The 13,308-nt window shown below is 54.5% G+C and overlaps 1 pseudogene; it reads left to right on the top strand.

Moving 5' to 3' along the window:
* Positions 1–283: 283 nt before the first annotated feature.
* LOC133353144 (U6 spliceosomal RNA) lies at positions 284–379 on the top strand (annotated as a pseudogene).
* Positions 380–13,308: the final 12,929 nt, after the last annotated feature.

The following is a 13,308-nucleotide window of genomic DNA, read 5'->3' as shown; positions in this document are numbered from 1 at the left end:
GAGCCGTCGCGTCTGTTTATGAGTAAAAGGAGGCGCAGCGCGAATAATTCCGCGTAACGCCGCCGCGTGTCCTCGCCGCTGTTTGTAATCGGGGCGCGTTCATTATTCACGCGGTGACCTCCTCGAGCAACGGGGCCGGCCCGACTTTATTTTTAACTGCCCGACATTTTCGCAAATTCTGTTCGTGCAAAATTAAAGCCTCTCCCGGCATGAACTTGCGACACGCCCTGCAACAGGCGTCTCCCCGCCCTCTCTCACCCCTCTCTCTCTCTCTCATCTCCCTGTATTTGCTCCGGCAGTACATACACTAAAATTGGAACGATACAGAGAATATTAGCATGGGCCCTGCGCAAGGATGACTTGCAACCCCTCTTTCTTTGCGCCTTTCTCTCTCATCTCCCTCTCTCTCTCTCTCGTCCTCTCTATTTTGTCCTCTCCCTCTCTTGTCCACTCATCATCCCTCTCTCGCCAAAATCCACCCCGTGTAACCTACACTGGCTGTTGTGAGCAACTGATGTTAGTGAACAGCACTCGTGGTGTCTCACAGCAAGAAATATGGGTTCGATTCCTGACTCGGGCTCCTTTCTGTGCGAAGTGTATACATTCTCCCCCTGGTCTGCATGGGTTTTCTCCGGGTTCTCTCTGGTTTCCTCCCATAGCTAAACACACACAACACACAATGCCAGTAGTGTTAGCCAATCATCCCAGTGTAGCAGGACCCTTCTGACTATGAGTCGTCGAGCTCCGTGTGGCTTCCCTCCGCAATGGTGATATTAAAACACCGAACTAGGTAATCATGAAAAGCTGAGTCGCCCTAAGAGAGGTCCACGACCGGTCGGCATTAATAGATGCTCGCTGACAGCAGTTGTCCCTAACGTATGTTCAAGCTATACGGGGGATCTTTGTCTTTATGTGAGCGAGTGTGAGAGAGTGGGGAGCGGTCACGTAGCGGTTAACGCATCGCGCTACGAACCCGGCAACCCGAGTCCGATTCCTGCTCACGACCAACACCAGGCAATGATTATTTGAAGCAGTCCTGTCTTCCCCTAGATCGACTCAGTCTCAAATGAGTACCTGGTGCTAAGTGTAAACATCGCCACTTGGGAGACAAAGGCGGCCGGGCGTGGTGGTGGCTAGTGTCCCATGCCTTCTTCGGTGTTCGCCAACAGCACTTGCCCCAACAAATCCTGTTAAGGCTACACGGGGGATCTTTGTCTTTGTGAGTGAGCGAGAGTGAGACAGTGTGAGCGTGTGTGGCAGGGTGAGCGGGTGTCTACCCGGCACCCACCACGCATCCACCACCATTCCCACGGTAAGGCCGTCGCATTGAGTTCACTGCTAAAGGCATCGTCACGCGTCGCGTGTCCGGGTTCGTGCGTGGGTTCTCCTCTCTCTCTCCACGTGAGCCACGTCCTCTCGGTGACCGTGGACCTCCTTCCACTGAGCTCTGTCCGTGAAATGTACTTAGAGACTTTGAATTCGCTACTCCCAGTTGTATTCAGTTGTTCAAATTGCTACGGTAACTTAATTGGCCGTCTTTCCCAGCTTGTTGTGGGGCCGATCACGTTCCAGATTAAAACATTACATGTGCAAGAAATGGAACTCTGCCTTTGTCCAATTATTATCATGGATGTCCTTGTTGTGTTCCCTGCTGCCACCCCTAACACGTTTCCCTCCTTGCACCGGAATGAACGTCCCCTGCACATTGAGCAGTCCCCCTCCTTATCCCACTTCCGTTCCTCCCTTAAAGCCTCACCACCTCTCCTCCATCGCCGATTCGATTCCTCTTCCCTTCCCCTCACCCCTCCACTCCGCCGCGTCCCTCCTCTGTAGCCCTTTCGTGACTCCCACGTGGCCTCTCTCACGGCCACTCATCCTAGGCCCTTGCATTGCCCCGTGCCTTCTAAATACTGTCACTCGGCTTTTAAACTATGTTGTATGTACAGTATATTGCACTTCTTTTGCACCGTACTCCCCACGCCCCACCTCCCTCGCCCTACTAATCGGAGATGCGGGGGAAGAAAAATACGTTATTTTTGCTGATTTTAAAGTGCGTAGCCCCCAGTGGCTTCCTCGTATCGGAAGGAAAAGCGTTCCAGACGGTCGCAGAAGCGCAGCTGAAAGCGCCGCGCGATGCGGTGACGGCGGTCTTTGTTCCATGGCCAGCAGCCAGATCCCTGCTGCTGCTGCTGCGAGGATGAGCGGAGTTCGCGTGATGATGATGGTTGATGCTCCTGGACGTGATCAGCGAGGCATTGTGTGATTCTTTTGTGGCAAGCGCTTTGCGTGTAATGAGTGCCGAGCGATGCTCACGAGCGCTCTCGGGGCCCTGGTTGAACAGTACGCGTTGGGCTCTGGCGCTCTGACACTGCAACAGATCTGCGTCACTCGGCAGGACGCGGTCCATTGCCGCGAGTCGATGCCACGCTGGAGGTGGGAACCGCTTCGTGGGCGACTCTCTCCGCTGTTTGACCCGAAGCGTCCCCCGCCCGCGCGCTGCTCCCTTGGGCGCACCCGCGCCGCTTGCGTCTCGCGTCTCGATCTCCATCGCTCTAAAAGTAGACTCGACGCATGAGAGAAAAAGAAAATAACCCAACTCCCCGCGTGGTCTAATCATCATCATCGCGGTGATCATCGCGGGCCACTCGTCACTCATGTGAATGCGGCGCTCCGTGGAAATACACGCCCCCACCTCCCCCCCTCTCCCCCCCTCCACCTCCCCCCCTCTCCCCACGCGCCCCCCCCCCCCACCTCGCCCCTCCCCCCAAACATCCCCCTCTCTCTTCGCCCACTCCCAACGCCCCCACGCCCTCCCGCGACGCTCCACCTCCCTCTCTCCCTCCCCCCTCTCCCCGCGCCCCCAACTCCTCTCCCTCACCCCACGCCCTCACCCCCCTCTCCCTCCCCTTTGCCCCTACACGCCTCTCTCCACCCCCACCCCCTATCCTCCACGCGCTGTAGGCAAGACGCGCCGTGATCTGCAGGGTCGTTAAGCGGAGAGCCAAGTAACATGAAGGCCGAGCTCTATAAATACAATTTATTACTCCCGCGTGTTTACCCACAAGACCTCGCCGAGTCTCGAGACTCACTTTTTTCAGAATGAAAGAGAACTCCACGCTCACTCTGCAGAATAGGGAGAGATCATACAAACTCCACTCACGCTCACTCTACAGAACAGGGAGAGATCATACAAACTCCACTCACGCTCACTCTGCAGAACAGGGAGAGATCATACAAACTCCACTCACGCTCACTCTACATAACAGGGAGAGATCATACAAACTCCACTCACGCTCACTCTGCAGAACAGGGAGAGATCATACAAACTCCACTCACGCTCACTCTGCAGAATAGGGAGAGATCATACAAACTCCACTCACGCTCACTCTACAGAATAGGGAGAGATCATACAAACTCCACTCACGCACACTCTGCAGAACAGGGAGAGATCATACAAACTCCACTCACGCTCACTCTGCAGAACAGGGAGAGATCATACAAACTCCACTCACGCTCACTCTACAGAACAGGGAGAGATCATACAAACTCCACTCACGCTCACTCTACATAACAGGGAGAGATCATACAAACTCCACTCACGCTCACTGCAGAACAGGGGGAGATCATACAAACTCCACTCACTCTGCAGAACAGGGGGAGATCATACAAACTCCACTCACTCTCACTCTGCAGAACAGGGGGAGATCATACAAACTCCACTCACTCTCACTCTGCAGAACAGGGGGAGAGCATACAAACTCCACTCACTCTCACTCTGCAGAACAGGGAGAGAACATACAAACTCTACACAGAAAGGCACACGAGTTGAGAATCGAACCCAGGTTCTCTCGTAGCGCAGTGTTACCCTCACTGTTAATATTTATATTCACTAATTCCACGTCTTTTGAGGCTCCGCCCTACATAAAGATCAGAAACTTCGTGAGTTTGGTCTTTACTCCATACAGGTGTGTGAAAACAAGTCATGCCACGATTAAAATACATCTCTGAGGACCTCAGAAAAAAGGTTATTGATGCTCATCAATCCGGAAAGGGTTACAAAATCATTTCGAATGATTTGGGGCTCCACCAATCCATTGTCAGACCGATCGTCTACACATAGAGAAAGTTCAAGAGCACAATCACTCTACCCAGGAGCAGCCATCCTCCCAAAATCTATCCAAGAACAAACCGGAAAATCATCAAGGAAGTCACAAAGAACCGCAGAGAAACATCCAAAAATCTGCAGGTCACTCTCGCCTTGGCTAATGTGAGTGTTCATGGCTCAACTATCAGAAAATACTGGGCAAAAATGGTGTTCATGGAAGGATAGTAATGAGAAAACCACCGCTCTCCACAAAGAACATTGTTGCCGGTCTCAAGTTCGCCAAAGAACACATTATATGATACATAACACTTCTGGAACAATGATAGCTGGACAGACGAGTAAAAGGTAGAAATGTTTGGCCTTAATGAGGAACGTTATACTCTTCGGTTTTTTCGATAAAGTAATGTAGGTAAAAAAAATTAATAAATAAAATCACGACGTTTCGGGCGCAACACAAGCGTCCTTCTTCAGGTGGAGACAAGTTAGCGAAAGCACACCGCTTAGCGAAAGCACACGCTTGTGTTGCGCCCGAAACGTCGTGATTTAATTTATTAAAAATTTTTACCTACGTGACTTTACCGAAAAAACCGAAGAGTATGAATCCTTGCAGTCACGAAAACTTCAAATATAGAAAGAGAAACGTTATGTTTGGCGAAAACCAAACGCTGCTTTCGAACAGAAGACCTTCATCCCAAGTATCAAGCGTGGTGGTTGGGAATGTGATGGTTTGGGGCTGCTTTGCTGCCTCAGGACATGGACTGCTTGCCACCATTGACACAACCATGAATTCTGCATTGTATCAGAATGTCAGGCCATCCCGTCCGTGAGCTGAAGCTAAACCGAAAGTGGGTCGTGCAGCAATACAATGATCCTAAAAATACAAGCAGATCTGCAAAATATTGACTGCAAAAGAATAAAACTCCGCGTTTTACAATGGCCTAGTCAAAGTCCGGAGCTAACCCTCATTGAAATGTTGTGGCACGATCTGAAGCAAGCTGTTCATGCAAGACAACCCTCGAATATCACCGAATTTAAGGGATTCTGCAAGGAGGAATGGGCCAACATTCCTCAAATTCGATGTAAGAGACTGACCAACGGTTACAGGAAACGCTTAGTTGCAGTCAGTGACTGAATCTAAAGGTTCACAAACTTTTTCACACTTGCTTAATTACGTATAATAATTTGATGATAAATAAATGTTGAAAGAGTATCATGTTTTTTGTGTAATTTGTTTAATAAGTTTATCTTTATCTATTATTAGGACTTAGATTAAGATCTAATAACATTTTTTGTTTGAAATATGTAAAATGTGTGAAAATCCTAAAAGTTTCATAATATTTTCCTCGGCACTGTATGTTGAACTTCTTTGTAGCCAACCCTACTAACCGGAGGTGCGCGGTAAGGACAACACACAAAACACAAAAAGCAGTTCTATAGAAAAAAAAGTTTTCAAATCCAGATTATTTAAAATTACATAGCTCCAGTGGCTTCCTAATATCGGACGCAAGAGCGTTCCAGACGGCCGCAGAAGCCCCCCATCTGAAAGTAGGCGATGCGATGACCACCATATTTGTTCGACGGTTAGTACAGAAGCTGCTGCTGCTGCGAGGATGACCGGAGTCTGCGTGGAGAGCGAGAGGCGAGCAGGCGGACACGGGGGGGGGGGCGGCTCCACGCTGGGGGACCTCGCGCCGATCCCTGGCTGGGCACAGCCGTCGCGTAGATTTCATCGCAGCGCGGCGGACGCGGACCCCGCAGTGTTCCAGGTTCCGCAGCGGCTTCCTTTTAAGAAGAACGCGCAGCTTGTGATGTTTCTCATTGAAGCGCGCGTTGCCGCTCCTTCACTACCTAGCCCGGCCTCCTCCTCCACCGGGCAGCAGAGACTCCGCGTGCTGCACGATTCGTGCGGCCGGCACGGTGGAGCTGGGAGGCGGCAGCGCGGTGCTGGCACTCGCGCATCGTAGCAAGAAGCGTCCGGGTTCGATTCCCGACTCTCTCATCCTCTCTCTCTCTCATCCTCTCTCTCATCCTCTCTCTCTCTCATGCCCCCTCTCTCTCGTCCTCTCTTTCTCGTCCTCTCTCATCCTCTTTCTCTCGCCAAAGATCCGCCCCCGTGTAACCTACACAGGCTACTGGGAGCAACTGCTGTGAGATCATCCTCGTGCCTCACACCAAGAATTCTGGATTCGATTCCCGACTCGGGCGCCTTCATGTGTGTAATGTTGTGTGTTCATCCCCTGTTCCCCGTGGGGTTCTCCGATGTACTACCACCGCGATGGAAAATAAAAAAAAACCTCTCTACAGTGGAACTTCTAAAAACATTAAATTAAATACCAGCAACATACTCAATTGGGATCACGCACTTCGGTAACATCGCCACGCGATGGCGAATTCTTGGCAGGACCCTCCTGACAAGAGTCTTGAAACTCGGCGAGGCTTTCCTCGGTAAACACAAGTGATAACAACAACAATAAGCTTAGACTGCGTGTGTGCGTCCATCGCAATAGCTGAGTGTGTTCGCTGTGGTGCACACATTTGACATTCGACACAAGCAGTAGAAAACTCCAATTTCCCATTCAACCCACGTGCACGCGGACAACAAGGCCATTCGCATTCGAGGGCGCAGTATTAACCAGGATGGCTTGCCGGATTCGAACCTCCACAAGCGAGCGAGCGGGCGAGCTATCACTGGTGTCGTGCCACCACCGCGCAAGTGCCCTCCAACAACAGAATCAGAATCTTTATTTAGACTGCAGGAATCCGATGAGCTATAAAGCACTTGTTCACAGATGTCTGTGTTTTTCACAGCAGAAGGTTCGGATAAGAACTTTACAAACAACGAACAGTACAAAAATACGATTGTAGTGCGAAGTACAAGAAAGTACAAACAAACCACCCAAACACACATACAAATACAACTAAACCATCCTCATCCTACCAGGCACCGCCCAATGAGGGTGTTACCGTATGCTTCAGAAGCGACCTGCCCACTAATGAAAGCTCCTTGCCGTCGTGCGAGTCGCTCGGCAGCTGAACGAAGTCAAATTTAGCCCGAGCGGGGCCGGTGCAGCGCTGGGCACGGAGCCGTCGGGGGCTGCGTGCGCCCGGCTGCCTCGCGCCGCCCTCCCGACCCGCGGCGATGGGATGATTATCGATCGAGAAAAACTGAGGGCGGAAATGTCGACGTCTCTATTCAATTGGGGGAAACAAATAAACATTCTCCCCTTTGTACAGCCATTGTGCCGGTATTTTGTTTGTTTTCAACGGGCAATTGAATTACGCCGCGGCTCGTTTGATGCACGCACAATGACGTCCCTCGTCAGGTCCCTTCGCCGCTGACGTTGCCGCTGCTGTTGCCGCGCGGGGAGAGCGCAATTGGCGACTCTCGTGTGCCGCACAATGATTTACAACTCAAGCGTGTCTCTCTCTCTCTCTCTCTGTGCCTCCTCTGAGTTGCGTGCCGTTCTGTCCCTGTTCTGGTGGGTTTCCTCCTCCCGGTTCCCAGGATTTGCTCCCATAGCTTTGAAGGAAACACACACGCACACATCCGTTGCTGAAACATTACAATGCTAATGAACTCAATCGGGACAACACAGCAGCAGCATCGGGACAACACAGCAGCAGCATCGCCCCTCCTCCATCCTACTGCGAAAATCTGACAGGACCCTCCTGACAATGAATCGTGAGATTCGGTGAGTTTTCTGATACTTGCATAGTCTTTATACAGATCGCCTTTTGCCATTCTTCTCTGCTCTAACTCTGGACGTGAGACAAGGCCATCGAGAAGAACGTGTCTCTGGTGTAGGCCACTCAGTTTCAAAGACAATGTGGACATTATGATCACAGGATGTTTGCGTGCATGTTTTGCCGCGAGTATGTGTGGTTAATGCAGACTTGACGTCGTGCAGAAAATGTTATTTGGCGTTTGAACATCTCAACACACCTCCCTGTTTGGTTGCCAGAAAGAGTAAAACCTATTCTTAGTAAAATCTTGACGTAAAGCTTTCGTGACTGCAGGAATTCATACTCGTTGGGTCTTTCGGTAAAGTCACGTAGATAGTAAAATAATAAAATAATAAAAAATCACGACGTTTCGATCGCAACACAAGCAATCGTCTTCAGTTGAAAAAATACAGCAGGCGAACTGCTGAGGCAGGAAGAAAAATATAAAATATCATATTTTCCTTCCTGCCTTAGCAGTCCGCCTGCTGCGATCGAAACGTCATGATTTATTTTTTCTATCTACCGGACTTTACCGAAAGACCCAAAGAGTATCTATTCTTAGTAATCACGATGCTTCTGTGATTTCGTGCGGGCAATGGATCCCTTCATGGGCAGAGTTTTCGGGGGGGAGCGCACGGGGTGGCAACGCCCCCTTCCAAACTGGACACCTCTTAATTTATTTTAAGTAGTTTAGAGTTAAGATTAAAAAATAAATAAATTATATCTATCCGCGATTCTGAATGTAAGAGACAAAGCAAACCCCACCCCTCCCCCAGACATAGAAGTCGAACTCCGCCTGCGCTCCCGTGCGCGCTCACCGTGGATCGCGGGCAGCTCCAGGAGAGTCACGCGGATCTTGGTGAGCTGCTGCCCCTCAGAGGTCCCCTCCGCGTCTCCACCAATCACAGGGACGGCGCATCGCCCTGGGGGCTCGGGCTGCCCTCTCACCCGCTCGTCGTGACGGGCGAACCTTCGTGAACCTCCTCGCACACCACCACCATCATCATCATCTCTGCGTCCCTACCCAATGGCCGTGGAGGGTCGTTTCAATCCAAACCCCCATCCCGAGCACTTCCGTTGGACTGAGCTGAGAGCGTCAGTGAGTTGAAGTCCCTCCAGGATCATGGGGTTCCCACTTTGACGCGGTCTCGCCGCGCCCGTTGTATTGAGATAAAGGTTTGGTTTTATTCAAGATGATTTCTAATGGCGTTTTAACGTGGCCATCGGTGTAACATCACTGGAGTCGTTCACAAATTTGTAACGCGCCGCAACAGGTTCCGTTCACACTCATAGAGAGAGAGAGATAATGATGCAGAGAGAGAGAGGGAGAAAGATAATGATTCACAAGCACGGAAACCCACGGATAAAGAGACAGGTAGCCAGAACCGGTGCCACCACCAACAATTCCCCAAGCTCTGTAGTCCTATATTGGATGCTTAGTGTTGGGGCCGCTGGTCCCCGGAGTCCCTCCCTGCTCCGTGCCTATGGCAGGGGCTCCGCCGTGCGCCGACCTCTCGCTGCTCTGCGAGCAGCTGCTGCCGTCGCTGGGCTCATCGCCCGACGGCTCCCCTCCCTGGTCCGTCCCTCCGCGAGCTCGTGTGAGAGGCATAGCTCGCCGCACGCCCTCGTTCACCTGCAGACGCTGCGTTGTCTCTCCACGGATCACGCGCTATTAAACGGGGGTCGGGGGCGAACGACGCTGCCCTCACACTGCGCGAGTCCCGGCGGCGACAGACGGATCGGGGACCTGCGGACGCACCGACCCCTTCACCCACACTACGAGCGCACACACCTGCACACACGCGACACCCACTCGTGCGCCGCTCTACGCAGCGCTCACTCACGTGGTGAACCACAGTGTACACACGCGCACCCACACGCTCACACTGCACGACAATATCACGCGAGACCACGCTTCGCTATTAATGATTTATTATCTGATACCTGGTAATTTAATGTTAAATCAGTGAGTCGACGAGGCTGGCCTACGCTGATACCTTTATACCTATTCCCGATTTATCTGCTATGATTCTAATTCACCTACTTACTTCCTGCTGGATGCCCACGGCGGTTCGTTGATCCCGTGCTCGCAGCGCACCTCGATGCGTCTCACGGACGATCGGGTCGCTGGACTGGAGAGCGTCCTGTCGCCTGGCGCTGGAGAGAAGAGCGCTATTTTCCCTCTGCGCCCCTCTATTTATCCTCCCTACCTCAAAGGGGATGCTGCGCTAAACAATGGGCTCGCGATCCTCTGGCACGCGCACGGCGGTTCTGGGCGCTGTTGATATGCTAATCAGTGTGCTGCGTGCAAGGCGTAAATCCTACTTAATCCCTTACCCTCCCTAACAATGGGGCCTGCGCGCTCAAGCGCAATTATCCCAACCCTCCATGACTATGCGCAACAGCCCCTGTGACCCCGCTATTCATGCTGTCCCGTGCCTCCCCTGCTCGCCCCGTCGACCCGTGGGAGTGTGTGTGGGGGGAAATGCGCCTCAACCGCGGTGGCCGAATGCCCCACGCCGCGACCACACCATATTAAGGCCGGCCGCAGCGCCGCGGTGCCACGTAGCACGGGGGAGGTCATCCAATCCCCTGATCGCCGGAAACCGTGAGAATTAATCCCGATAAGGGTCTCTCGGATAAAAACCGGTCGGCCAGGAGACCTCCCCTCGGAGCTCTATGGGGGGGGGGGGGGGAAATGAGTGCGGGTGTGTTCATGTGAGGTGAAGTGAGGGGGACGCGGGGTCGGCTCCGTTGCTTGGTGGTGGCGAGGTCGGGGATTTGGTGCCTGCCGAACGGCTTCGTGGCGGCGGCATCACATAGCCCCCCGAGGTGCCAGTCCCCGTCCCGGGTTGACTGGAGCACCTCGCTTGGGCCGCGCCCACGAGGAAACGTTGCGGGGTCCGGGGGATCCGTCCGGACCTGGTGGCTGGCCTCGGGGCGGGTGGTTCCGTCCTCTGTAGCTCCTGCAGCGGTCTCCTCCTCCACTCCAGCGGCTCTCCCCGTCCCCCGGCACCTGTGGGCTGGGGCACAAACTCAGCAGCGGAAGGGTTTAGTGGCCGTCGTCCGCGCCGTCTCCGGACTGGATCGGGGCGTCTCGGGGACCAGGCGGGGCCCATGTAGTGTGCGAGGCCCCCCAACACGAGGGGTGCGGGTACTCCGGGATTTCGGGGCTTTCGGGTGACGGAGTCCTCTCTCGCCGGGGCCGCTTTCCATGGTTTTAAGCGGCGGACATTGACCACCGTCTCTCGACCCCTCTCCCCACCGTAAATTAGTACCGTCCAGGGGGATATCTGCCGCACCACGGTCCAGGGTCCCCGCCAGTAGGTCGTCAGTTTCCCCACCTGCCCGGCCCCGACGCGAGGGGTGTGTAGCCACACCTTAGCGCCTGTCAGGAATAAGGGGGGTTCCATGCGGGGTCGGGTGCCCTGTTCCTGCCGCCGATGCGCGGCTTCCCCTTGCGGGTATGCTCGGCCTCGGGCTTCTCGCAGGGTCTCCAACAGGTGTTCCACGGGGCGGCTTCTCTCCTCCGGCTGGGGGGAAGGGACGCCGAATAGCAGATCTGCGGGTAAACGAGACTCACAGCCGAACATCATTAAAAACGGGGTTTGTCCCGTCGACGTGTGTACGGTGGTGGCGTAGGCGAAAAGGGCGTAGGGGAGGTGTTCGTCCCAATCCCGTTGATTTGCGGCCGCCATACGTTTGAGTTTCCCCGCTAGGGTCTGATTCATGCGCTCTACCATACCGTTCGCTTGGGGGTGATACGCTGTGGTTCGGTCCTTCTGGATTCCGAATTCTCGGCACAGTGCCTGGAACAGCTCGGCCTCGAACTCGCTACCCTGGTCGGTGAGGACTCGTTCCTGGATCCCGTGCTTGAGTACGTAATGTTCTACGAATGCCCGGGCCACCACCAAGGCCGTTTTATCAGAGATGGCCACTGCCACGGGGTAGCGGGTGAAATACTCTACTGCGACTAGAATATACCGGTTGCCTCGATGGGATCGTGGGAATGGCCCCTGTAGATCGATCCCGACCAGCTGATTCGTGCGGCTGACGCGGAACGGCCTTAGGGGTACCTGGTATCGTGCCGGTTTCGGCCCGCACTGCTGACAGGCGCGGCAGCCCTGTACCCAGGCCGCCACGTCTTGTGCCAATTTGGGCCAGAGATACTGGCGACGCAGGGTCTCTCGAGTGCGTCGTTCCCCATCGTGGCCCCCGAGTGGGTGGTCATGCACCAGCCGTAGCAGCTGGGGTCGCACCTGGGCAGGAACACAGATGCACCCCGGCTGGCCGGCCTCGGTTAACTCCCGTACCACTCCGTTCTGCACACACAACCGGGCATACAAACTGCTCCAGGGTCCTGGTAGGGCGCTCTTTTCCTCCCGCAGTGCCGCCTCCACGGCCGCCAGATCCGGATCTCGCTGCTGGGTCTGTCTCAGCTGCTCGTCGTTCAGGCCCGGGAAGGCGCAGCCGACGTCCTCCTGGATCCGTCCGATCGGGTCCCGAGCCGCGGGTCCCGCGCTTGCCGGGCGGTCGACGGGATCCTCGGTGCCACCTGTGAGGGTCTCTGTGGCGCACACTGCACTCTCTCTCGCTGGGGGTGGGTCAGTGGCCGCGGCCTCTCGGGGGTCCGTTGCCTGCCGGCAGCGTCCCCCCGTGAAACAGGGGCAGGCCTCCTCCGCCCTTGTCTCGGCGTACACCGTGGGCCGCCTCGACAAGGCGTCCGCGTTTGCATGCGTCCGGCCAGCCCGATACTCGATTTGCAGGTTGTACTCCTGCAACTGCGCCAACCAACGGGCCATCTGCCCCCGCGGCTCCTTGAATGTAAGAAGGAACTGAAGAGCATAATGGTCAGTGCGTACGCGACATCTCCTGCCGTACAAATACGGCCGGAACTGCTTACATGCGAAAATCACGGCGTACAACTCTTGGCGGGTCACGCAATAGTTCAGCTCGGCCCCACTCAAGGTCCGGCTGGCGTACGCGATGACTCGTTCCGTCCCATCCTGTACCTGTGACAACACCGCGCCCAGCCCGCTGCTGCAGGCGTCGGTGTCCAAAATAAAATCGGTGGTAAAATCGGGGAAAGCGAGGGTGGGGGCGTGGGTGAGGTGGTCTTTGAGAGTGGTGAAGGCCGTCTGGCAGGCCCCCGTCCACTGATAGGGGTGCTTAGGGGAAGTGAGTTGGGTGAGGGGGCGTGTGATCTCGCTGAATCCCTTTACAAATCGACGATAATAGGTGGCGAGCCCCAAAAATGATCTGATCTCCGTCAGATTCCTTGGCCGTGGCCACTCCACTACGGCGCGTACCTTCTCCGGATCGGTACGCACGCCTGCCTCGCTGACGCGATGCCCGAGGTACCCCACCTCACGTTGTGCGATGTAACACTTACGTGGCTTGAGCTTGAGATGAGCCGCTCGCAGTCGCTGGAACACCTCTCGTAGCATGGACCAATGCTCAGACAAAGATCTACTGAACAC

The sequence above is a fragment of the Lethenteron reissneri genome, chromosome 5, assembly GCF_015708825.2.
Source record: "Lethenteron reissneri isolate LAM-NWPU_2019-01 chromosome 5, ASM1570882v1, whole genome shotgun sequence".
NCBI lineage: Eukaryota > Metazoa > Chordata > Hyperoartia > Petromyzontiformes > Petromyzontidae > Lethenteron > Lethenteron reissneri.
This window is presented reverse-complemented; position numbering and strand designations above follow the sequence as displayed.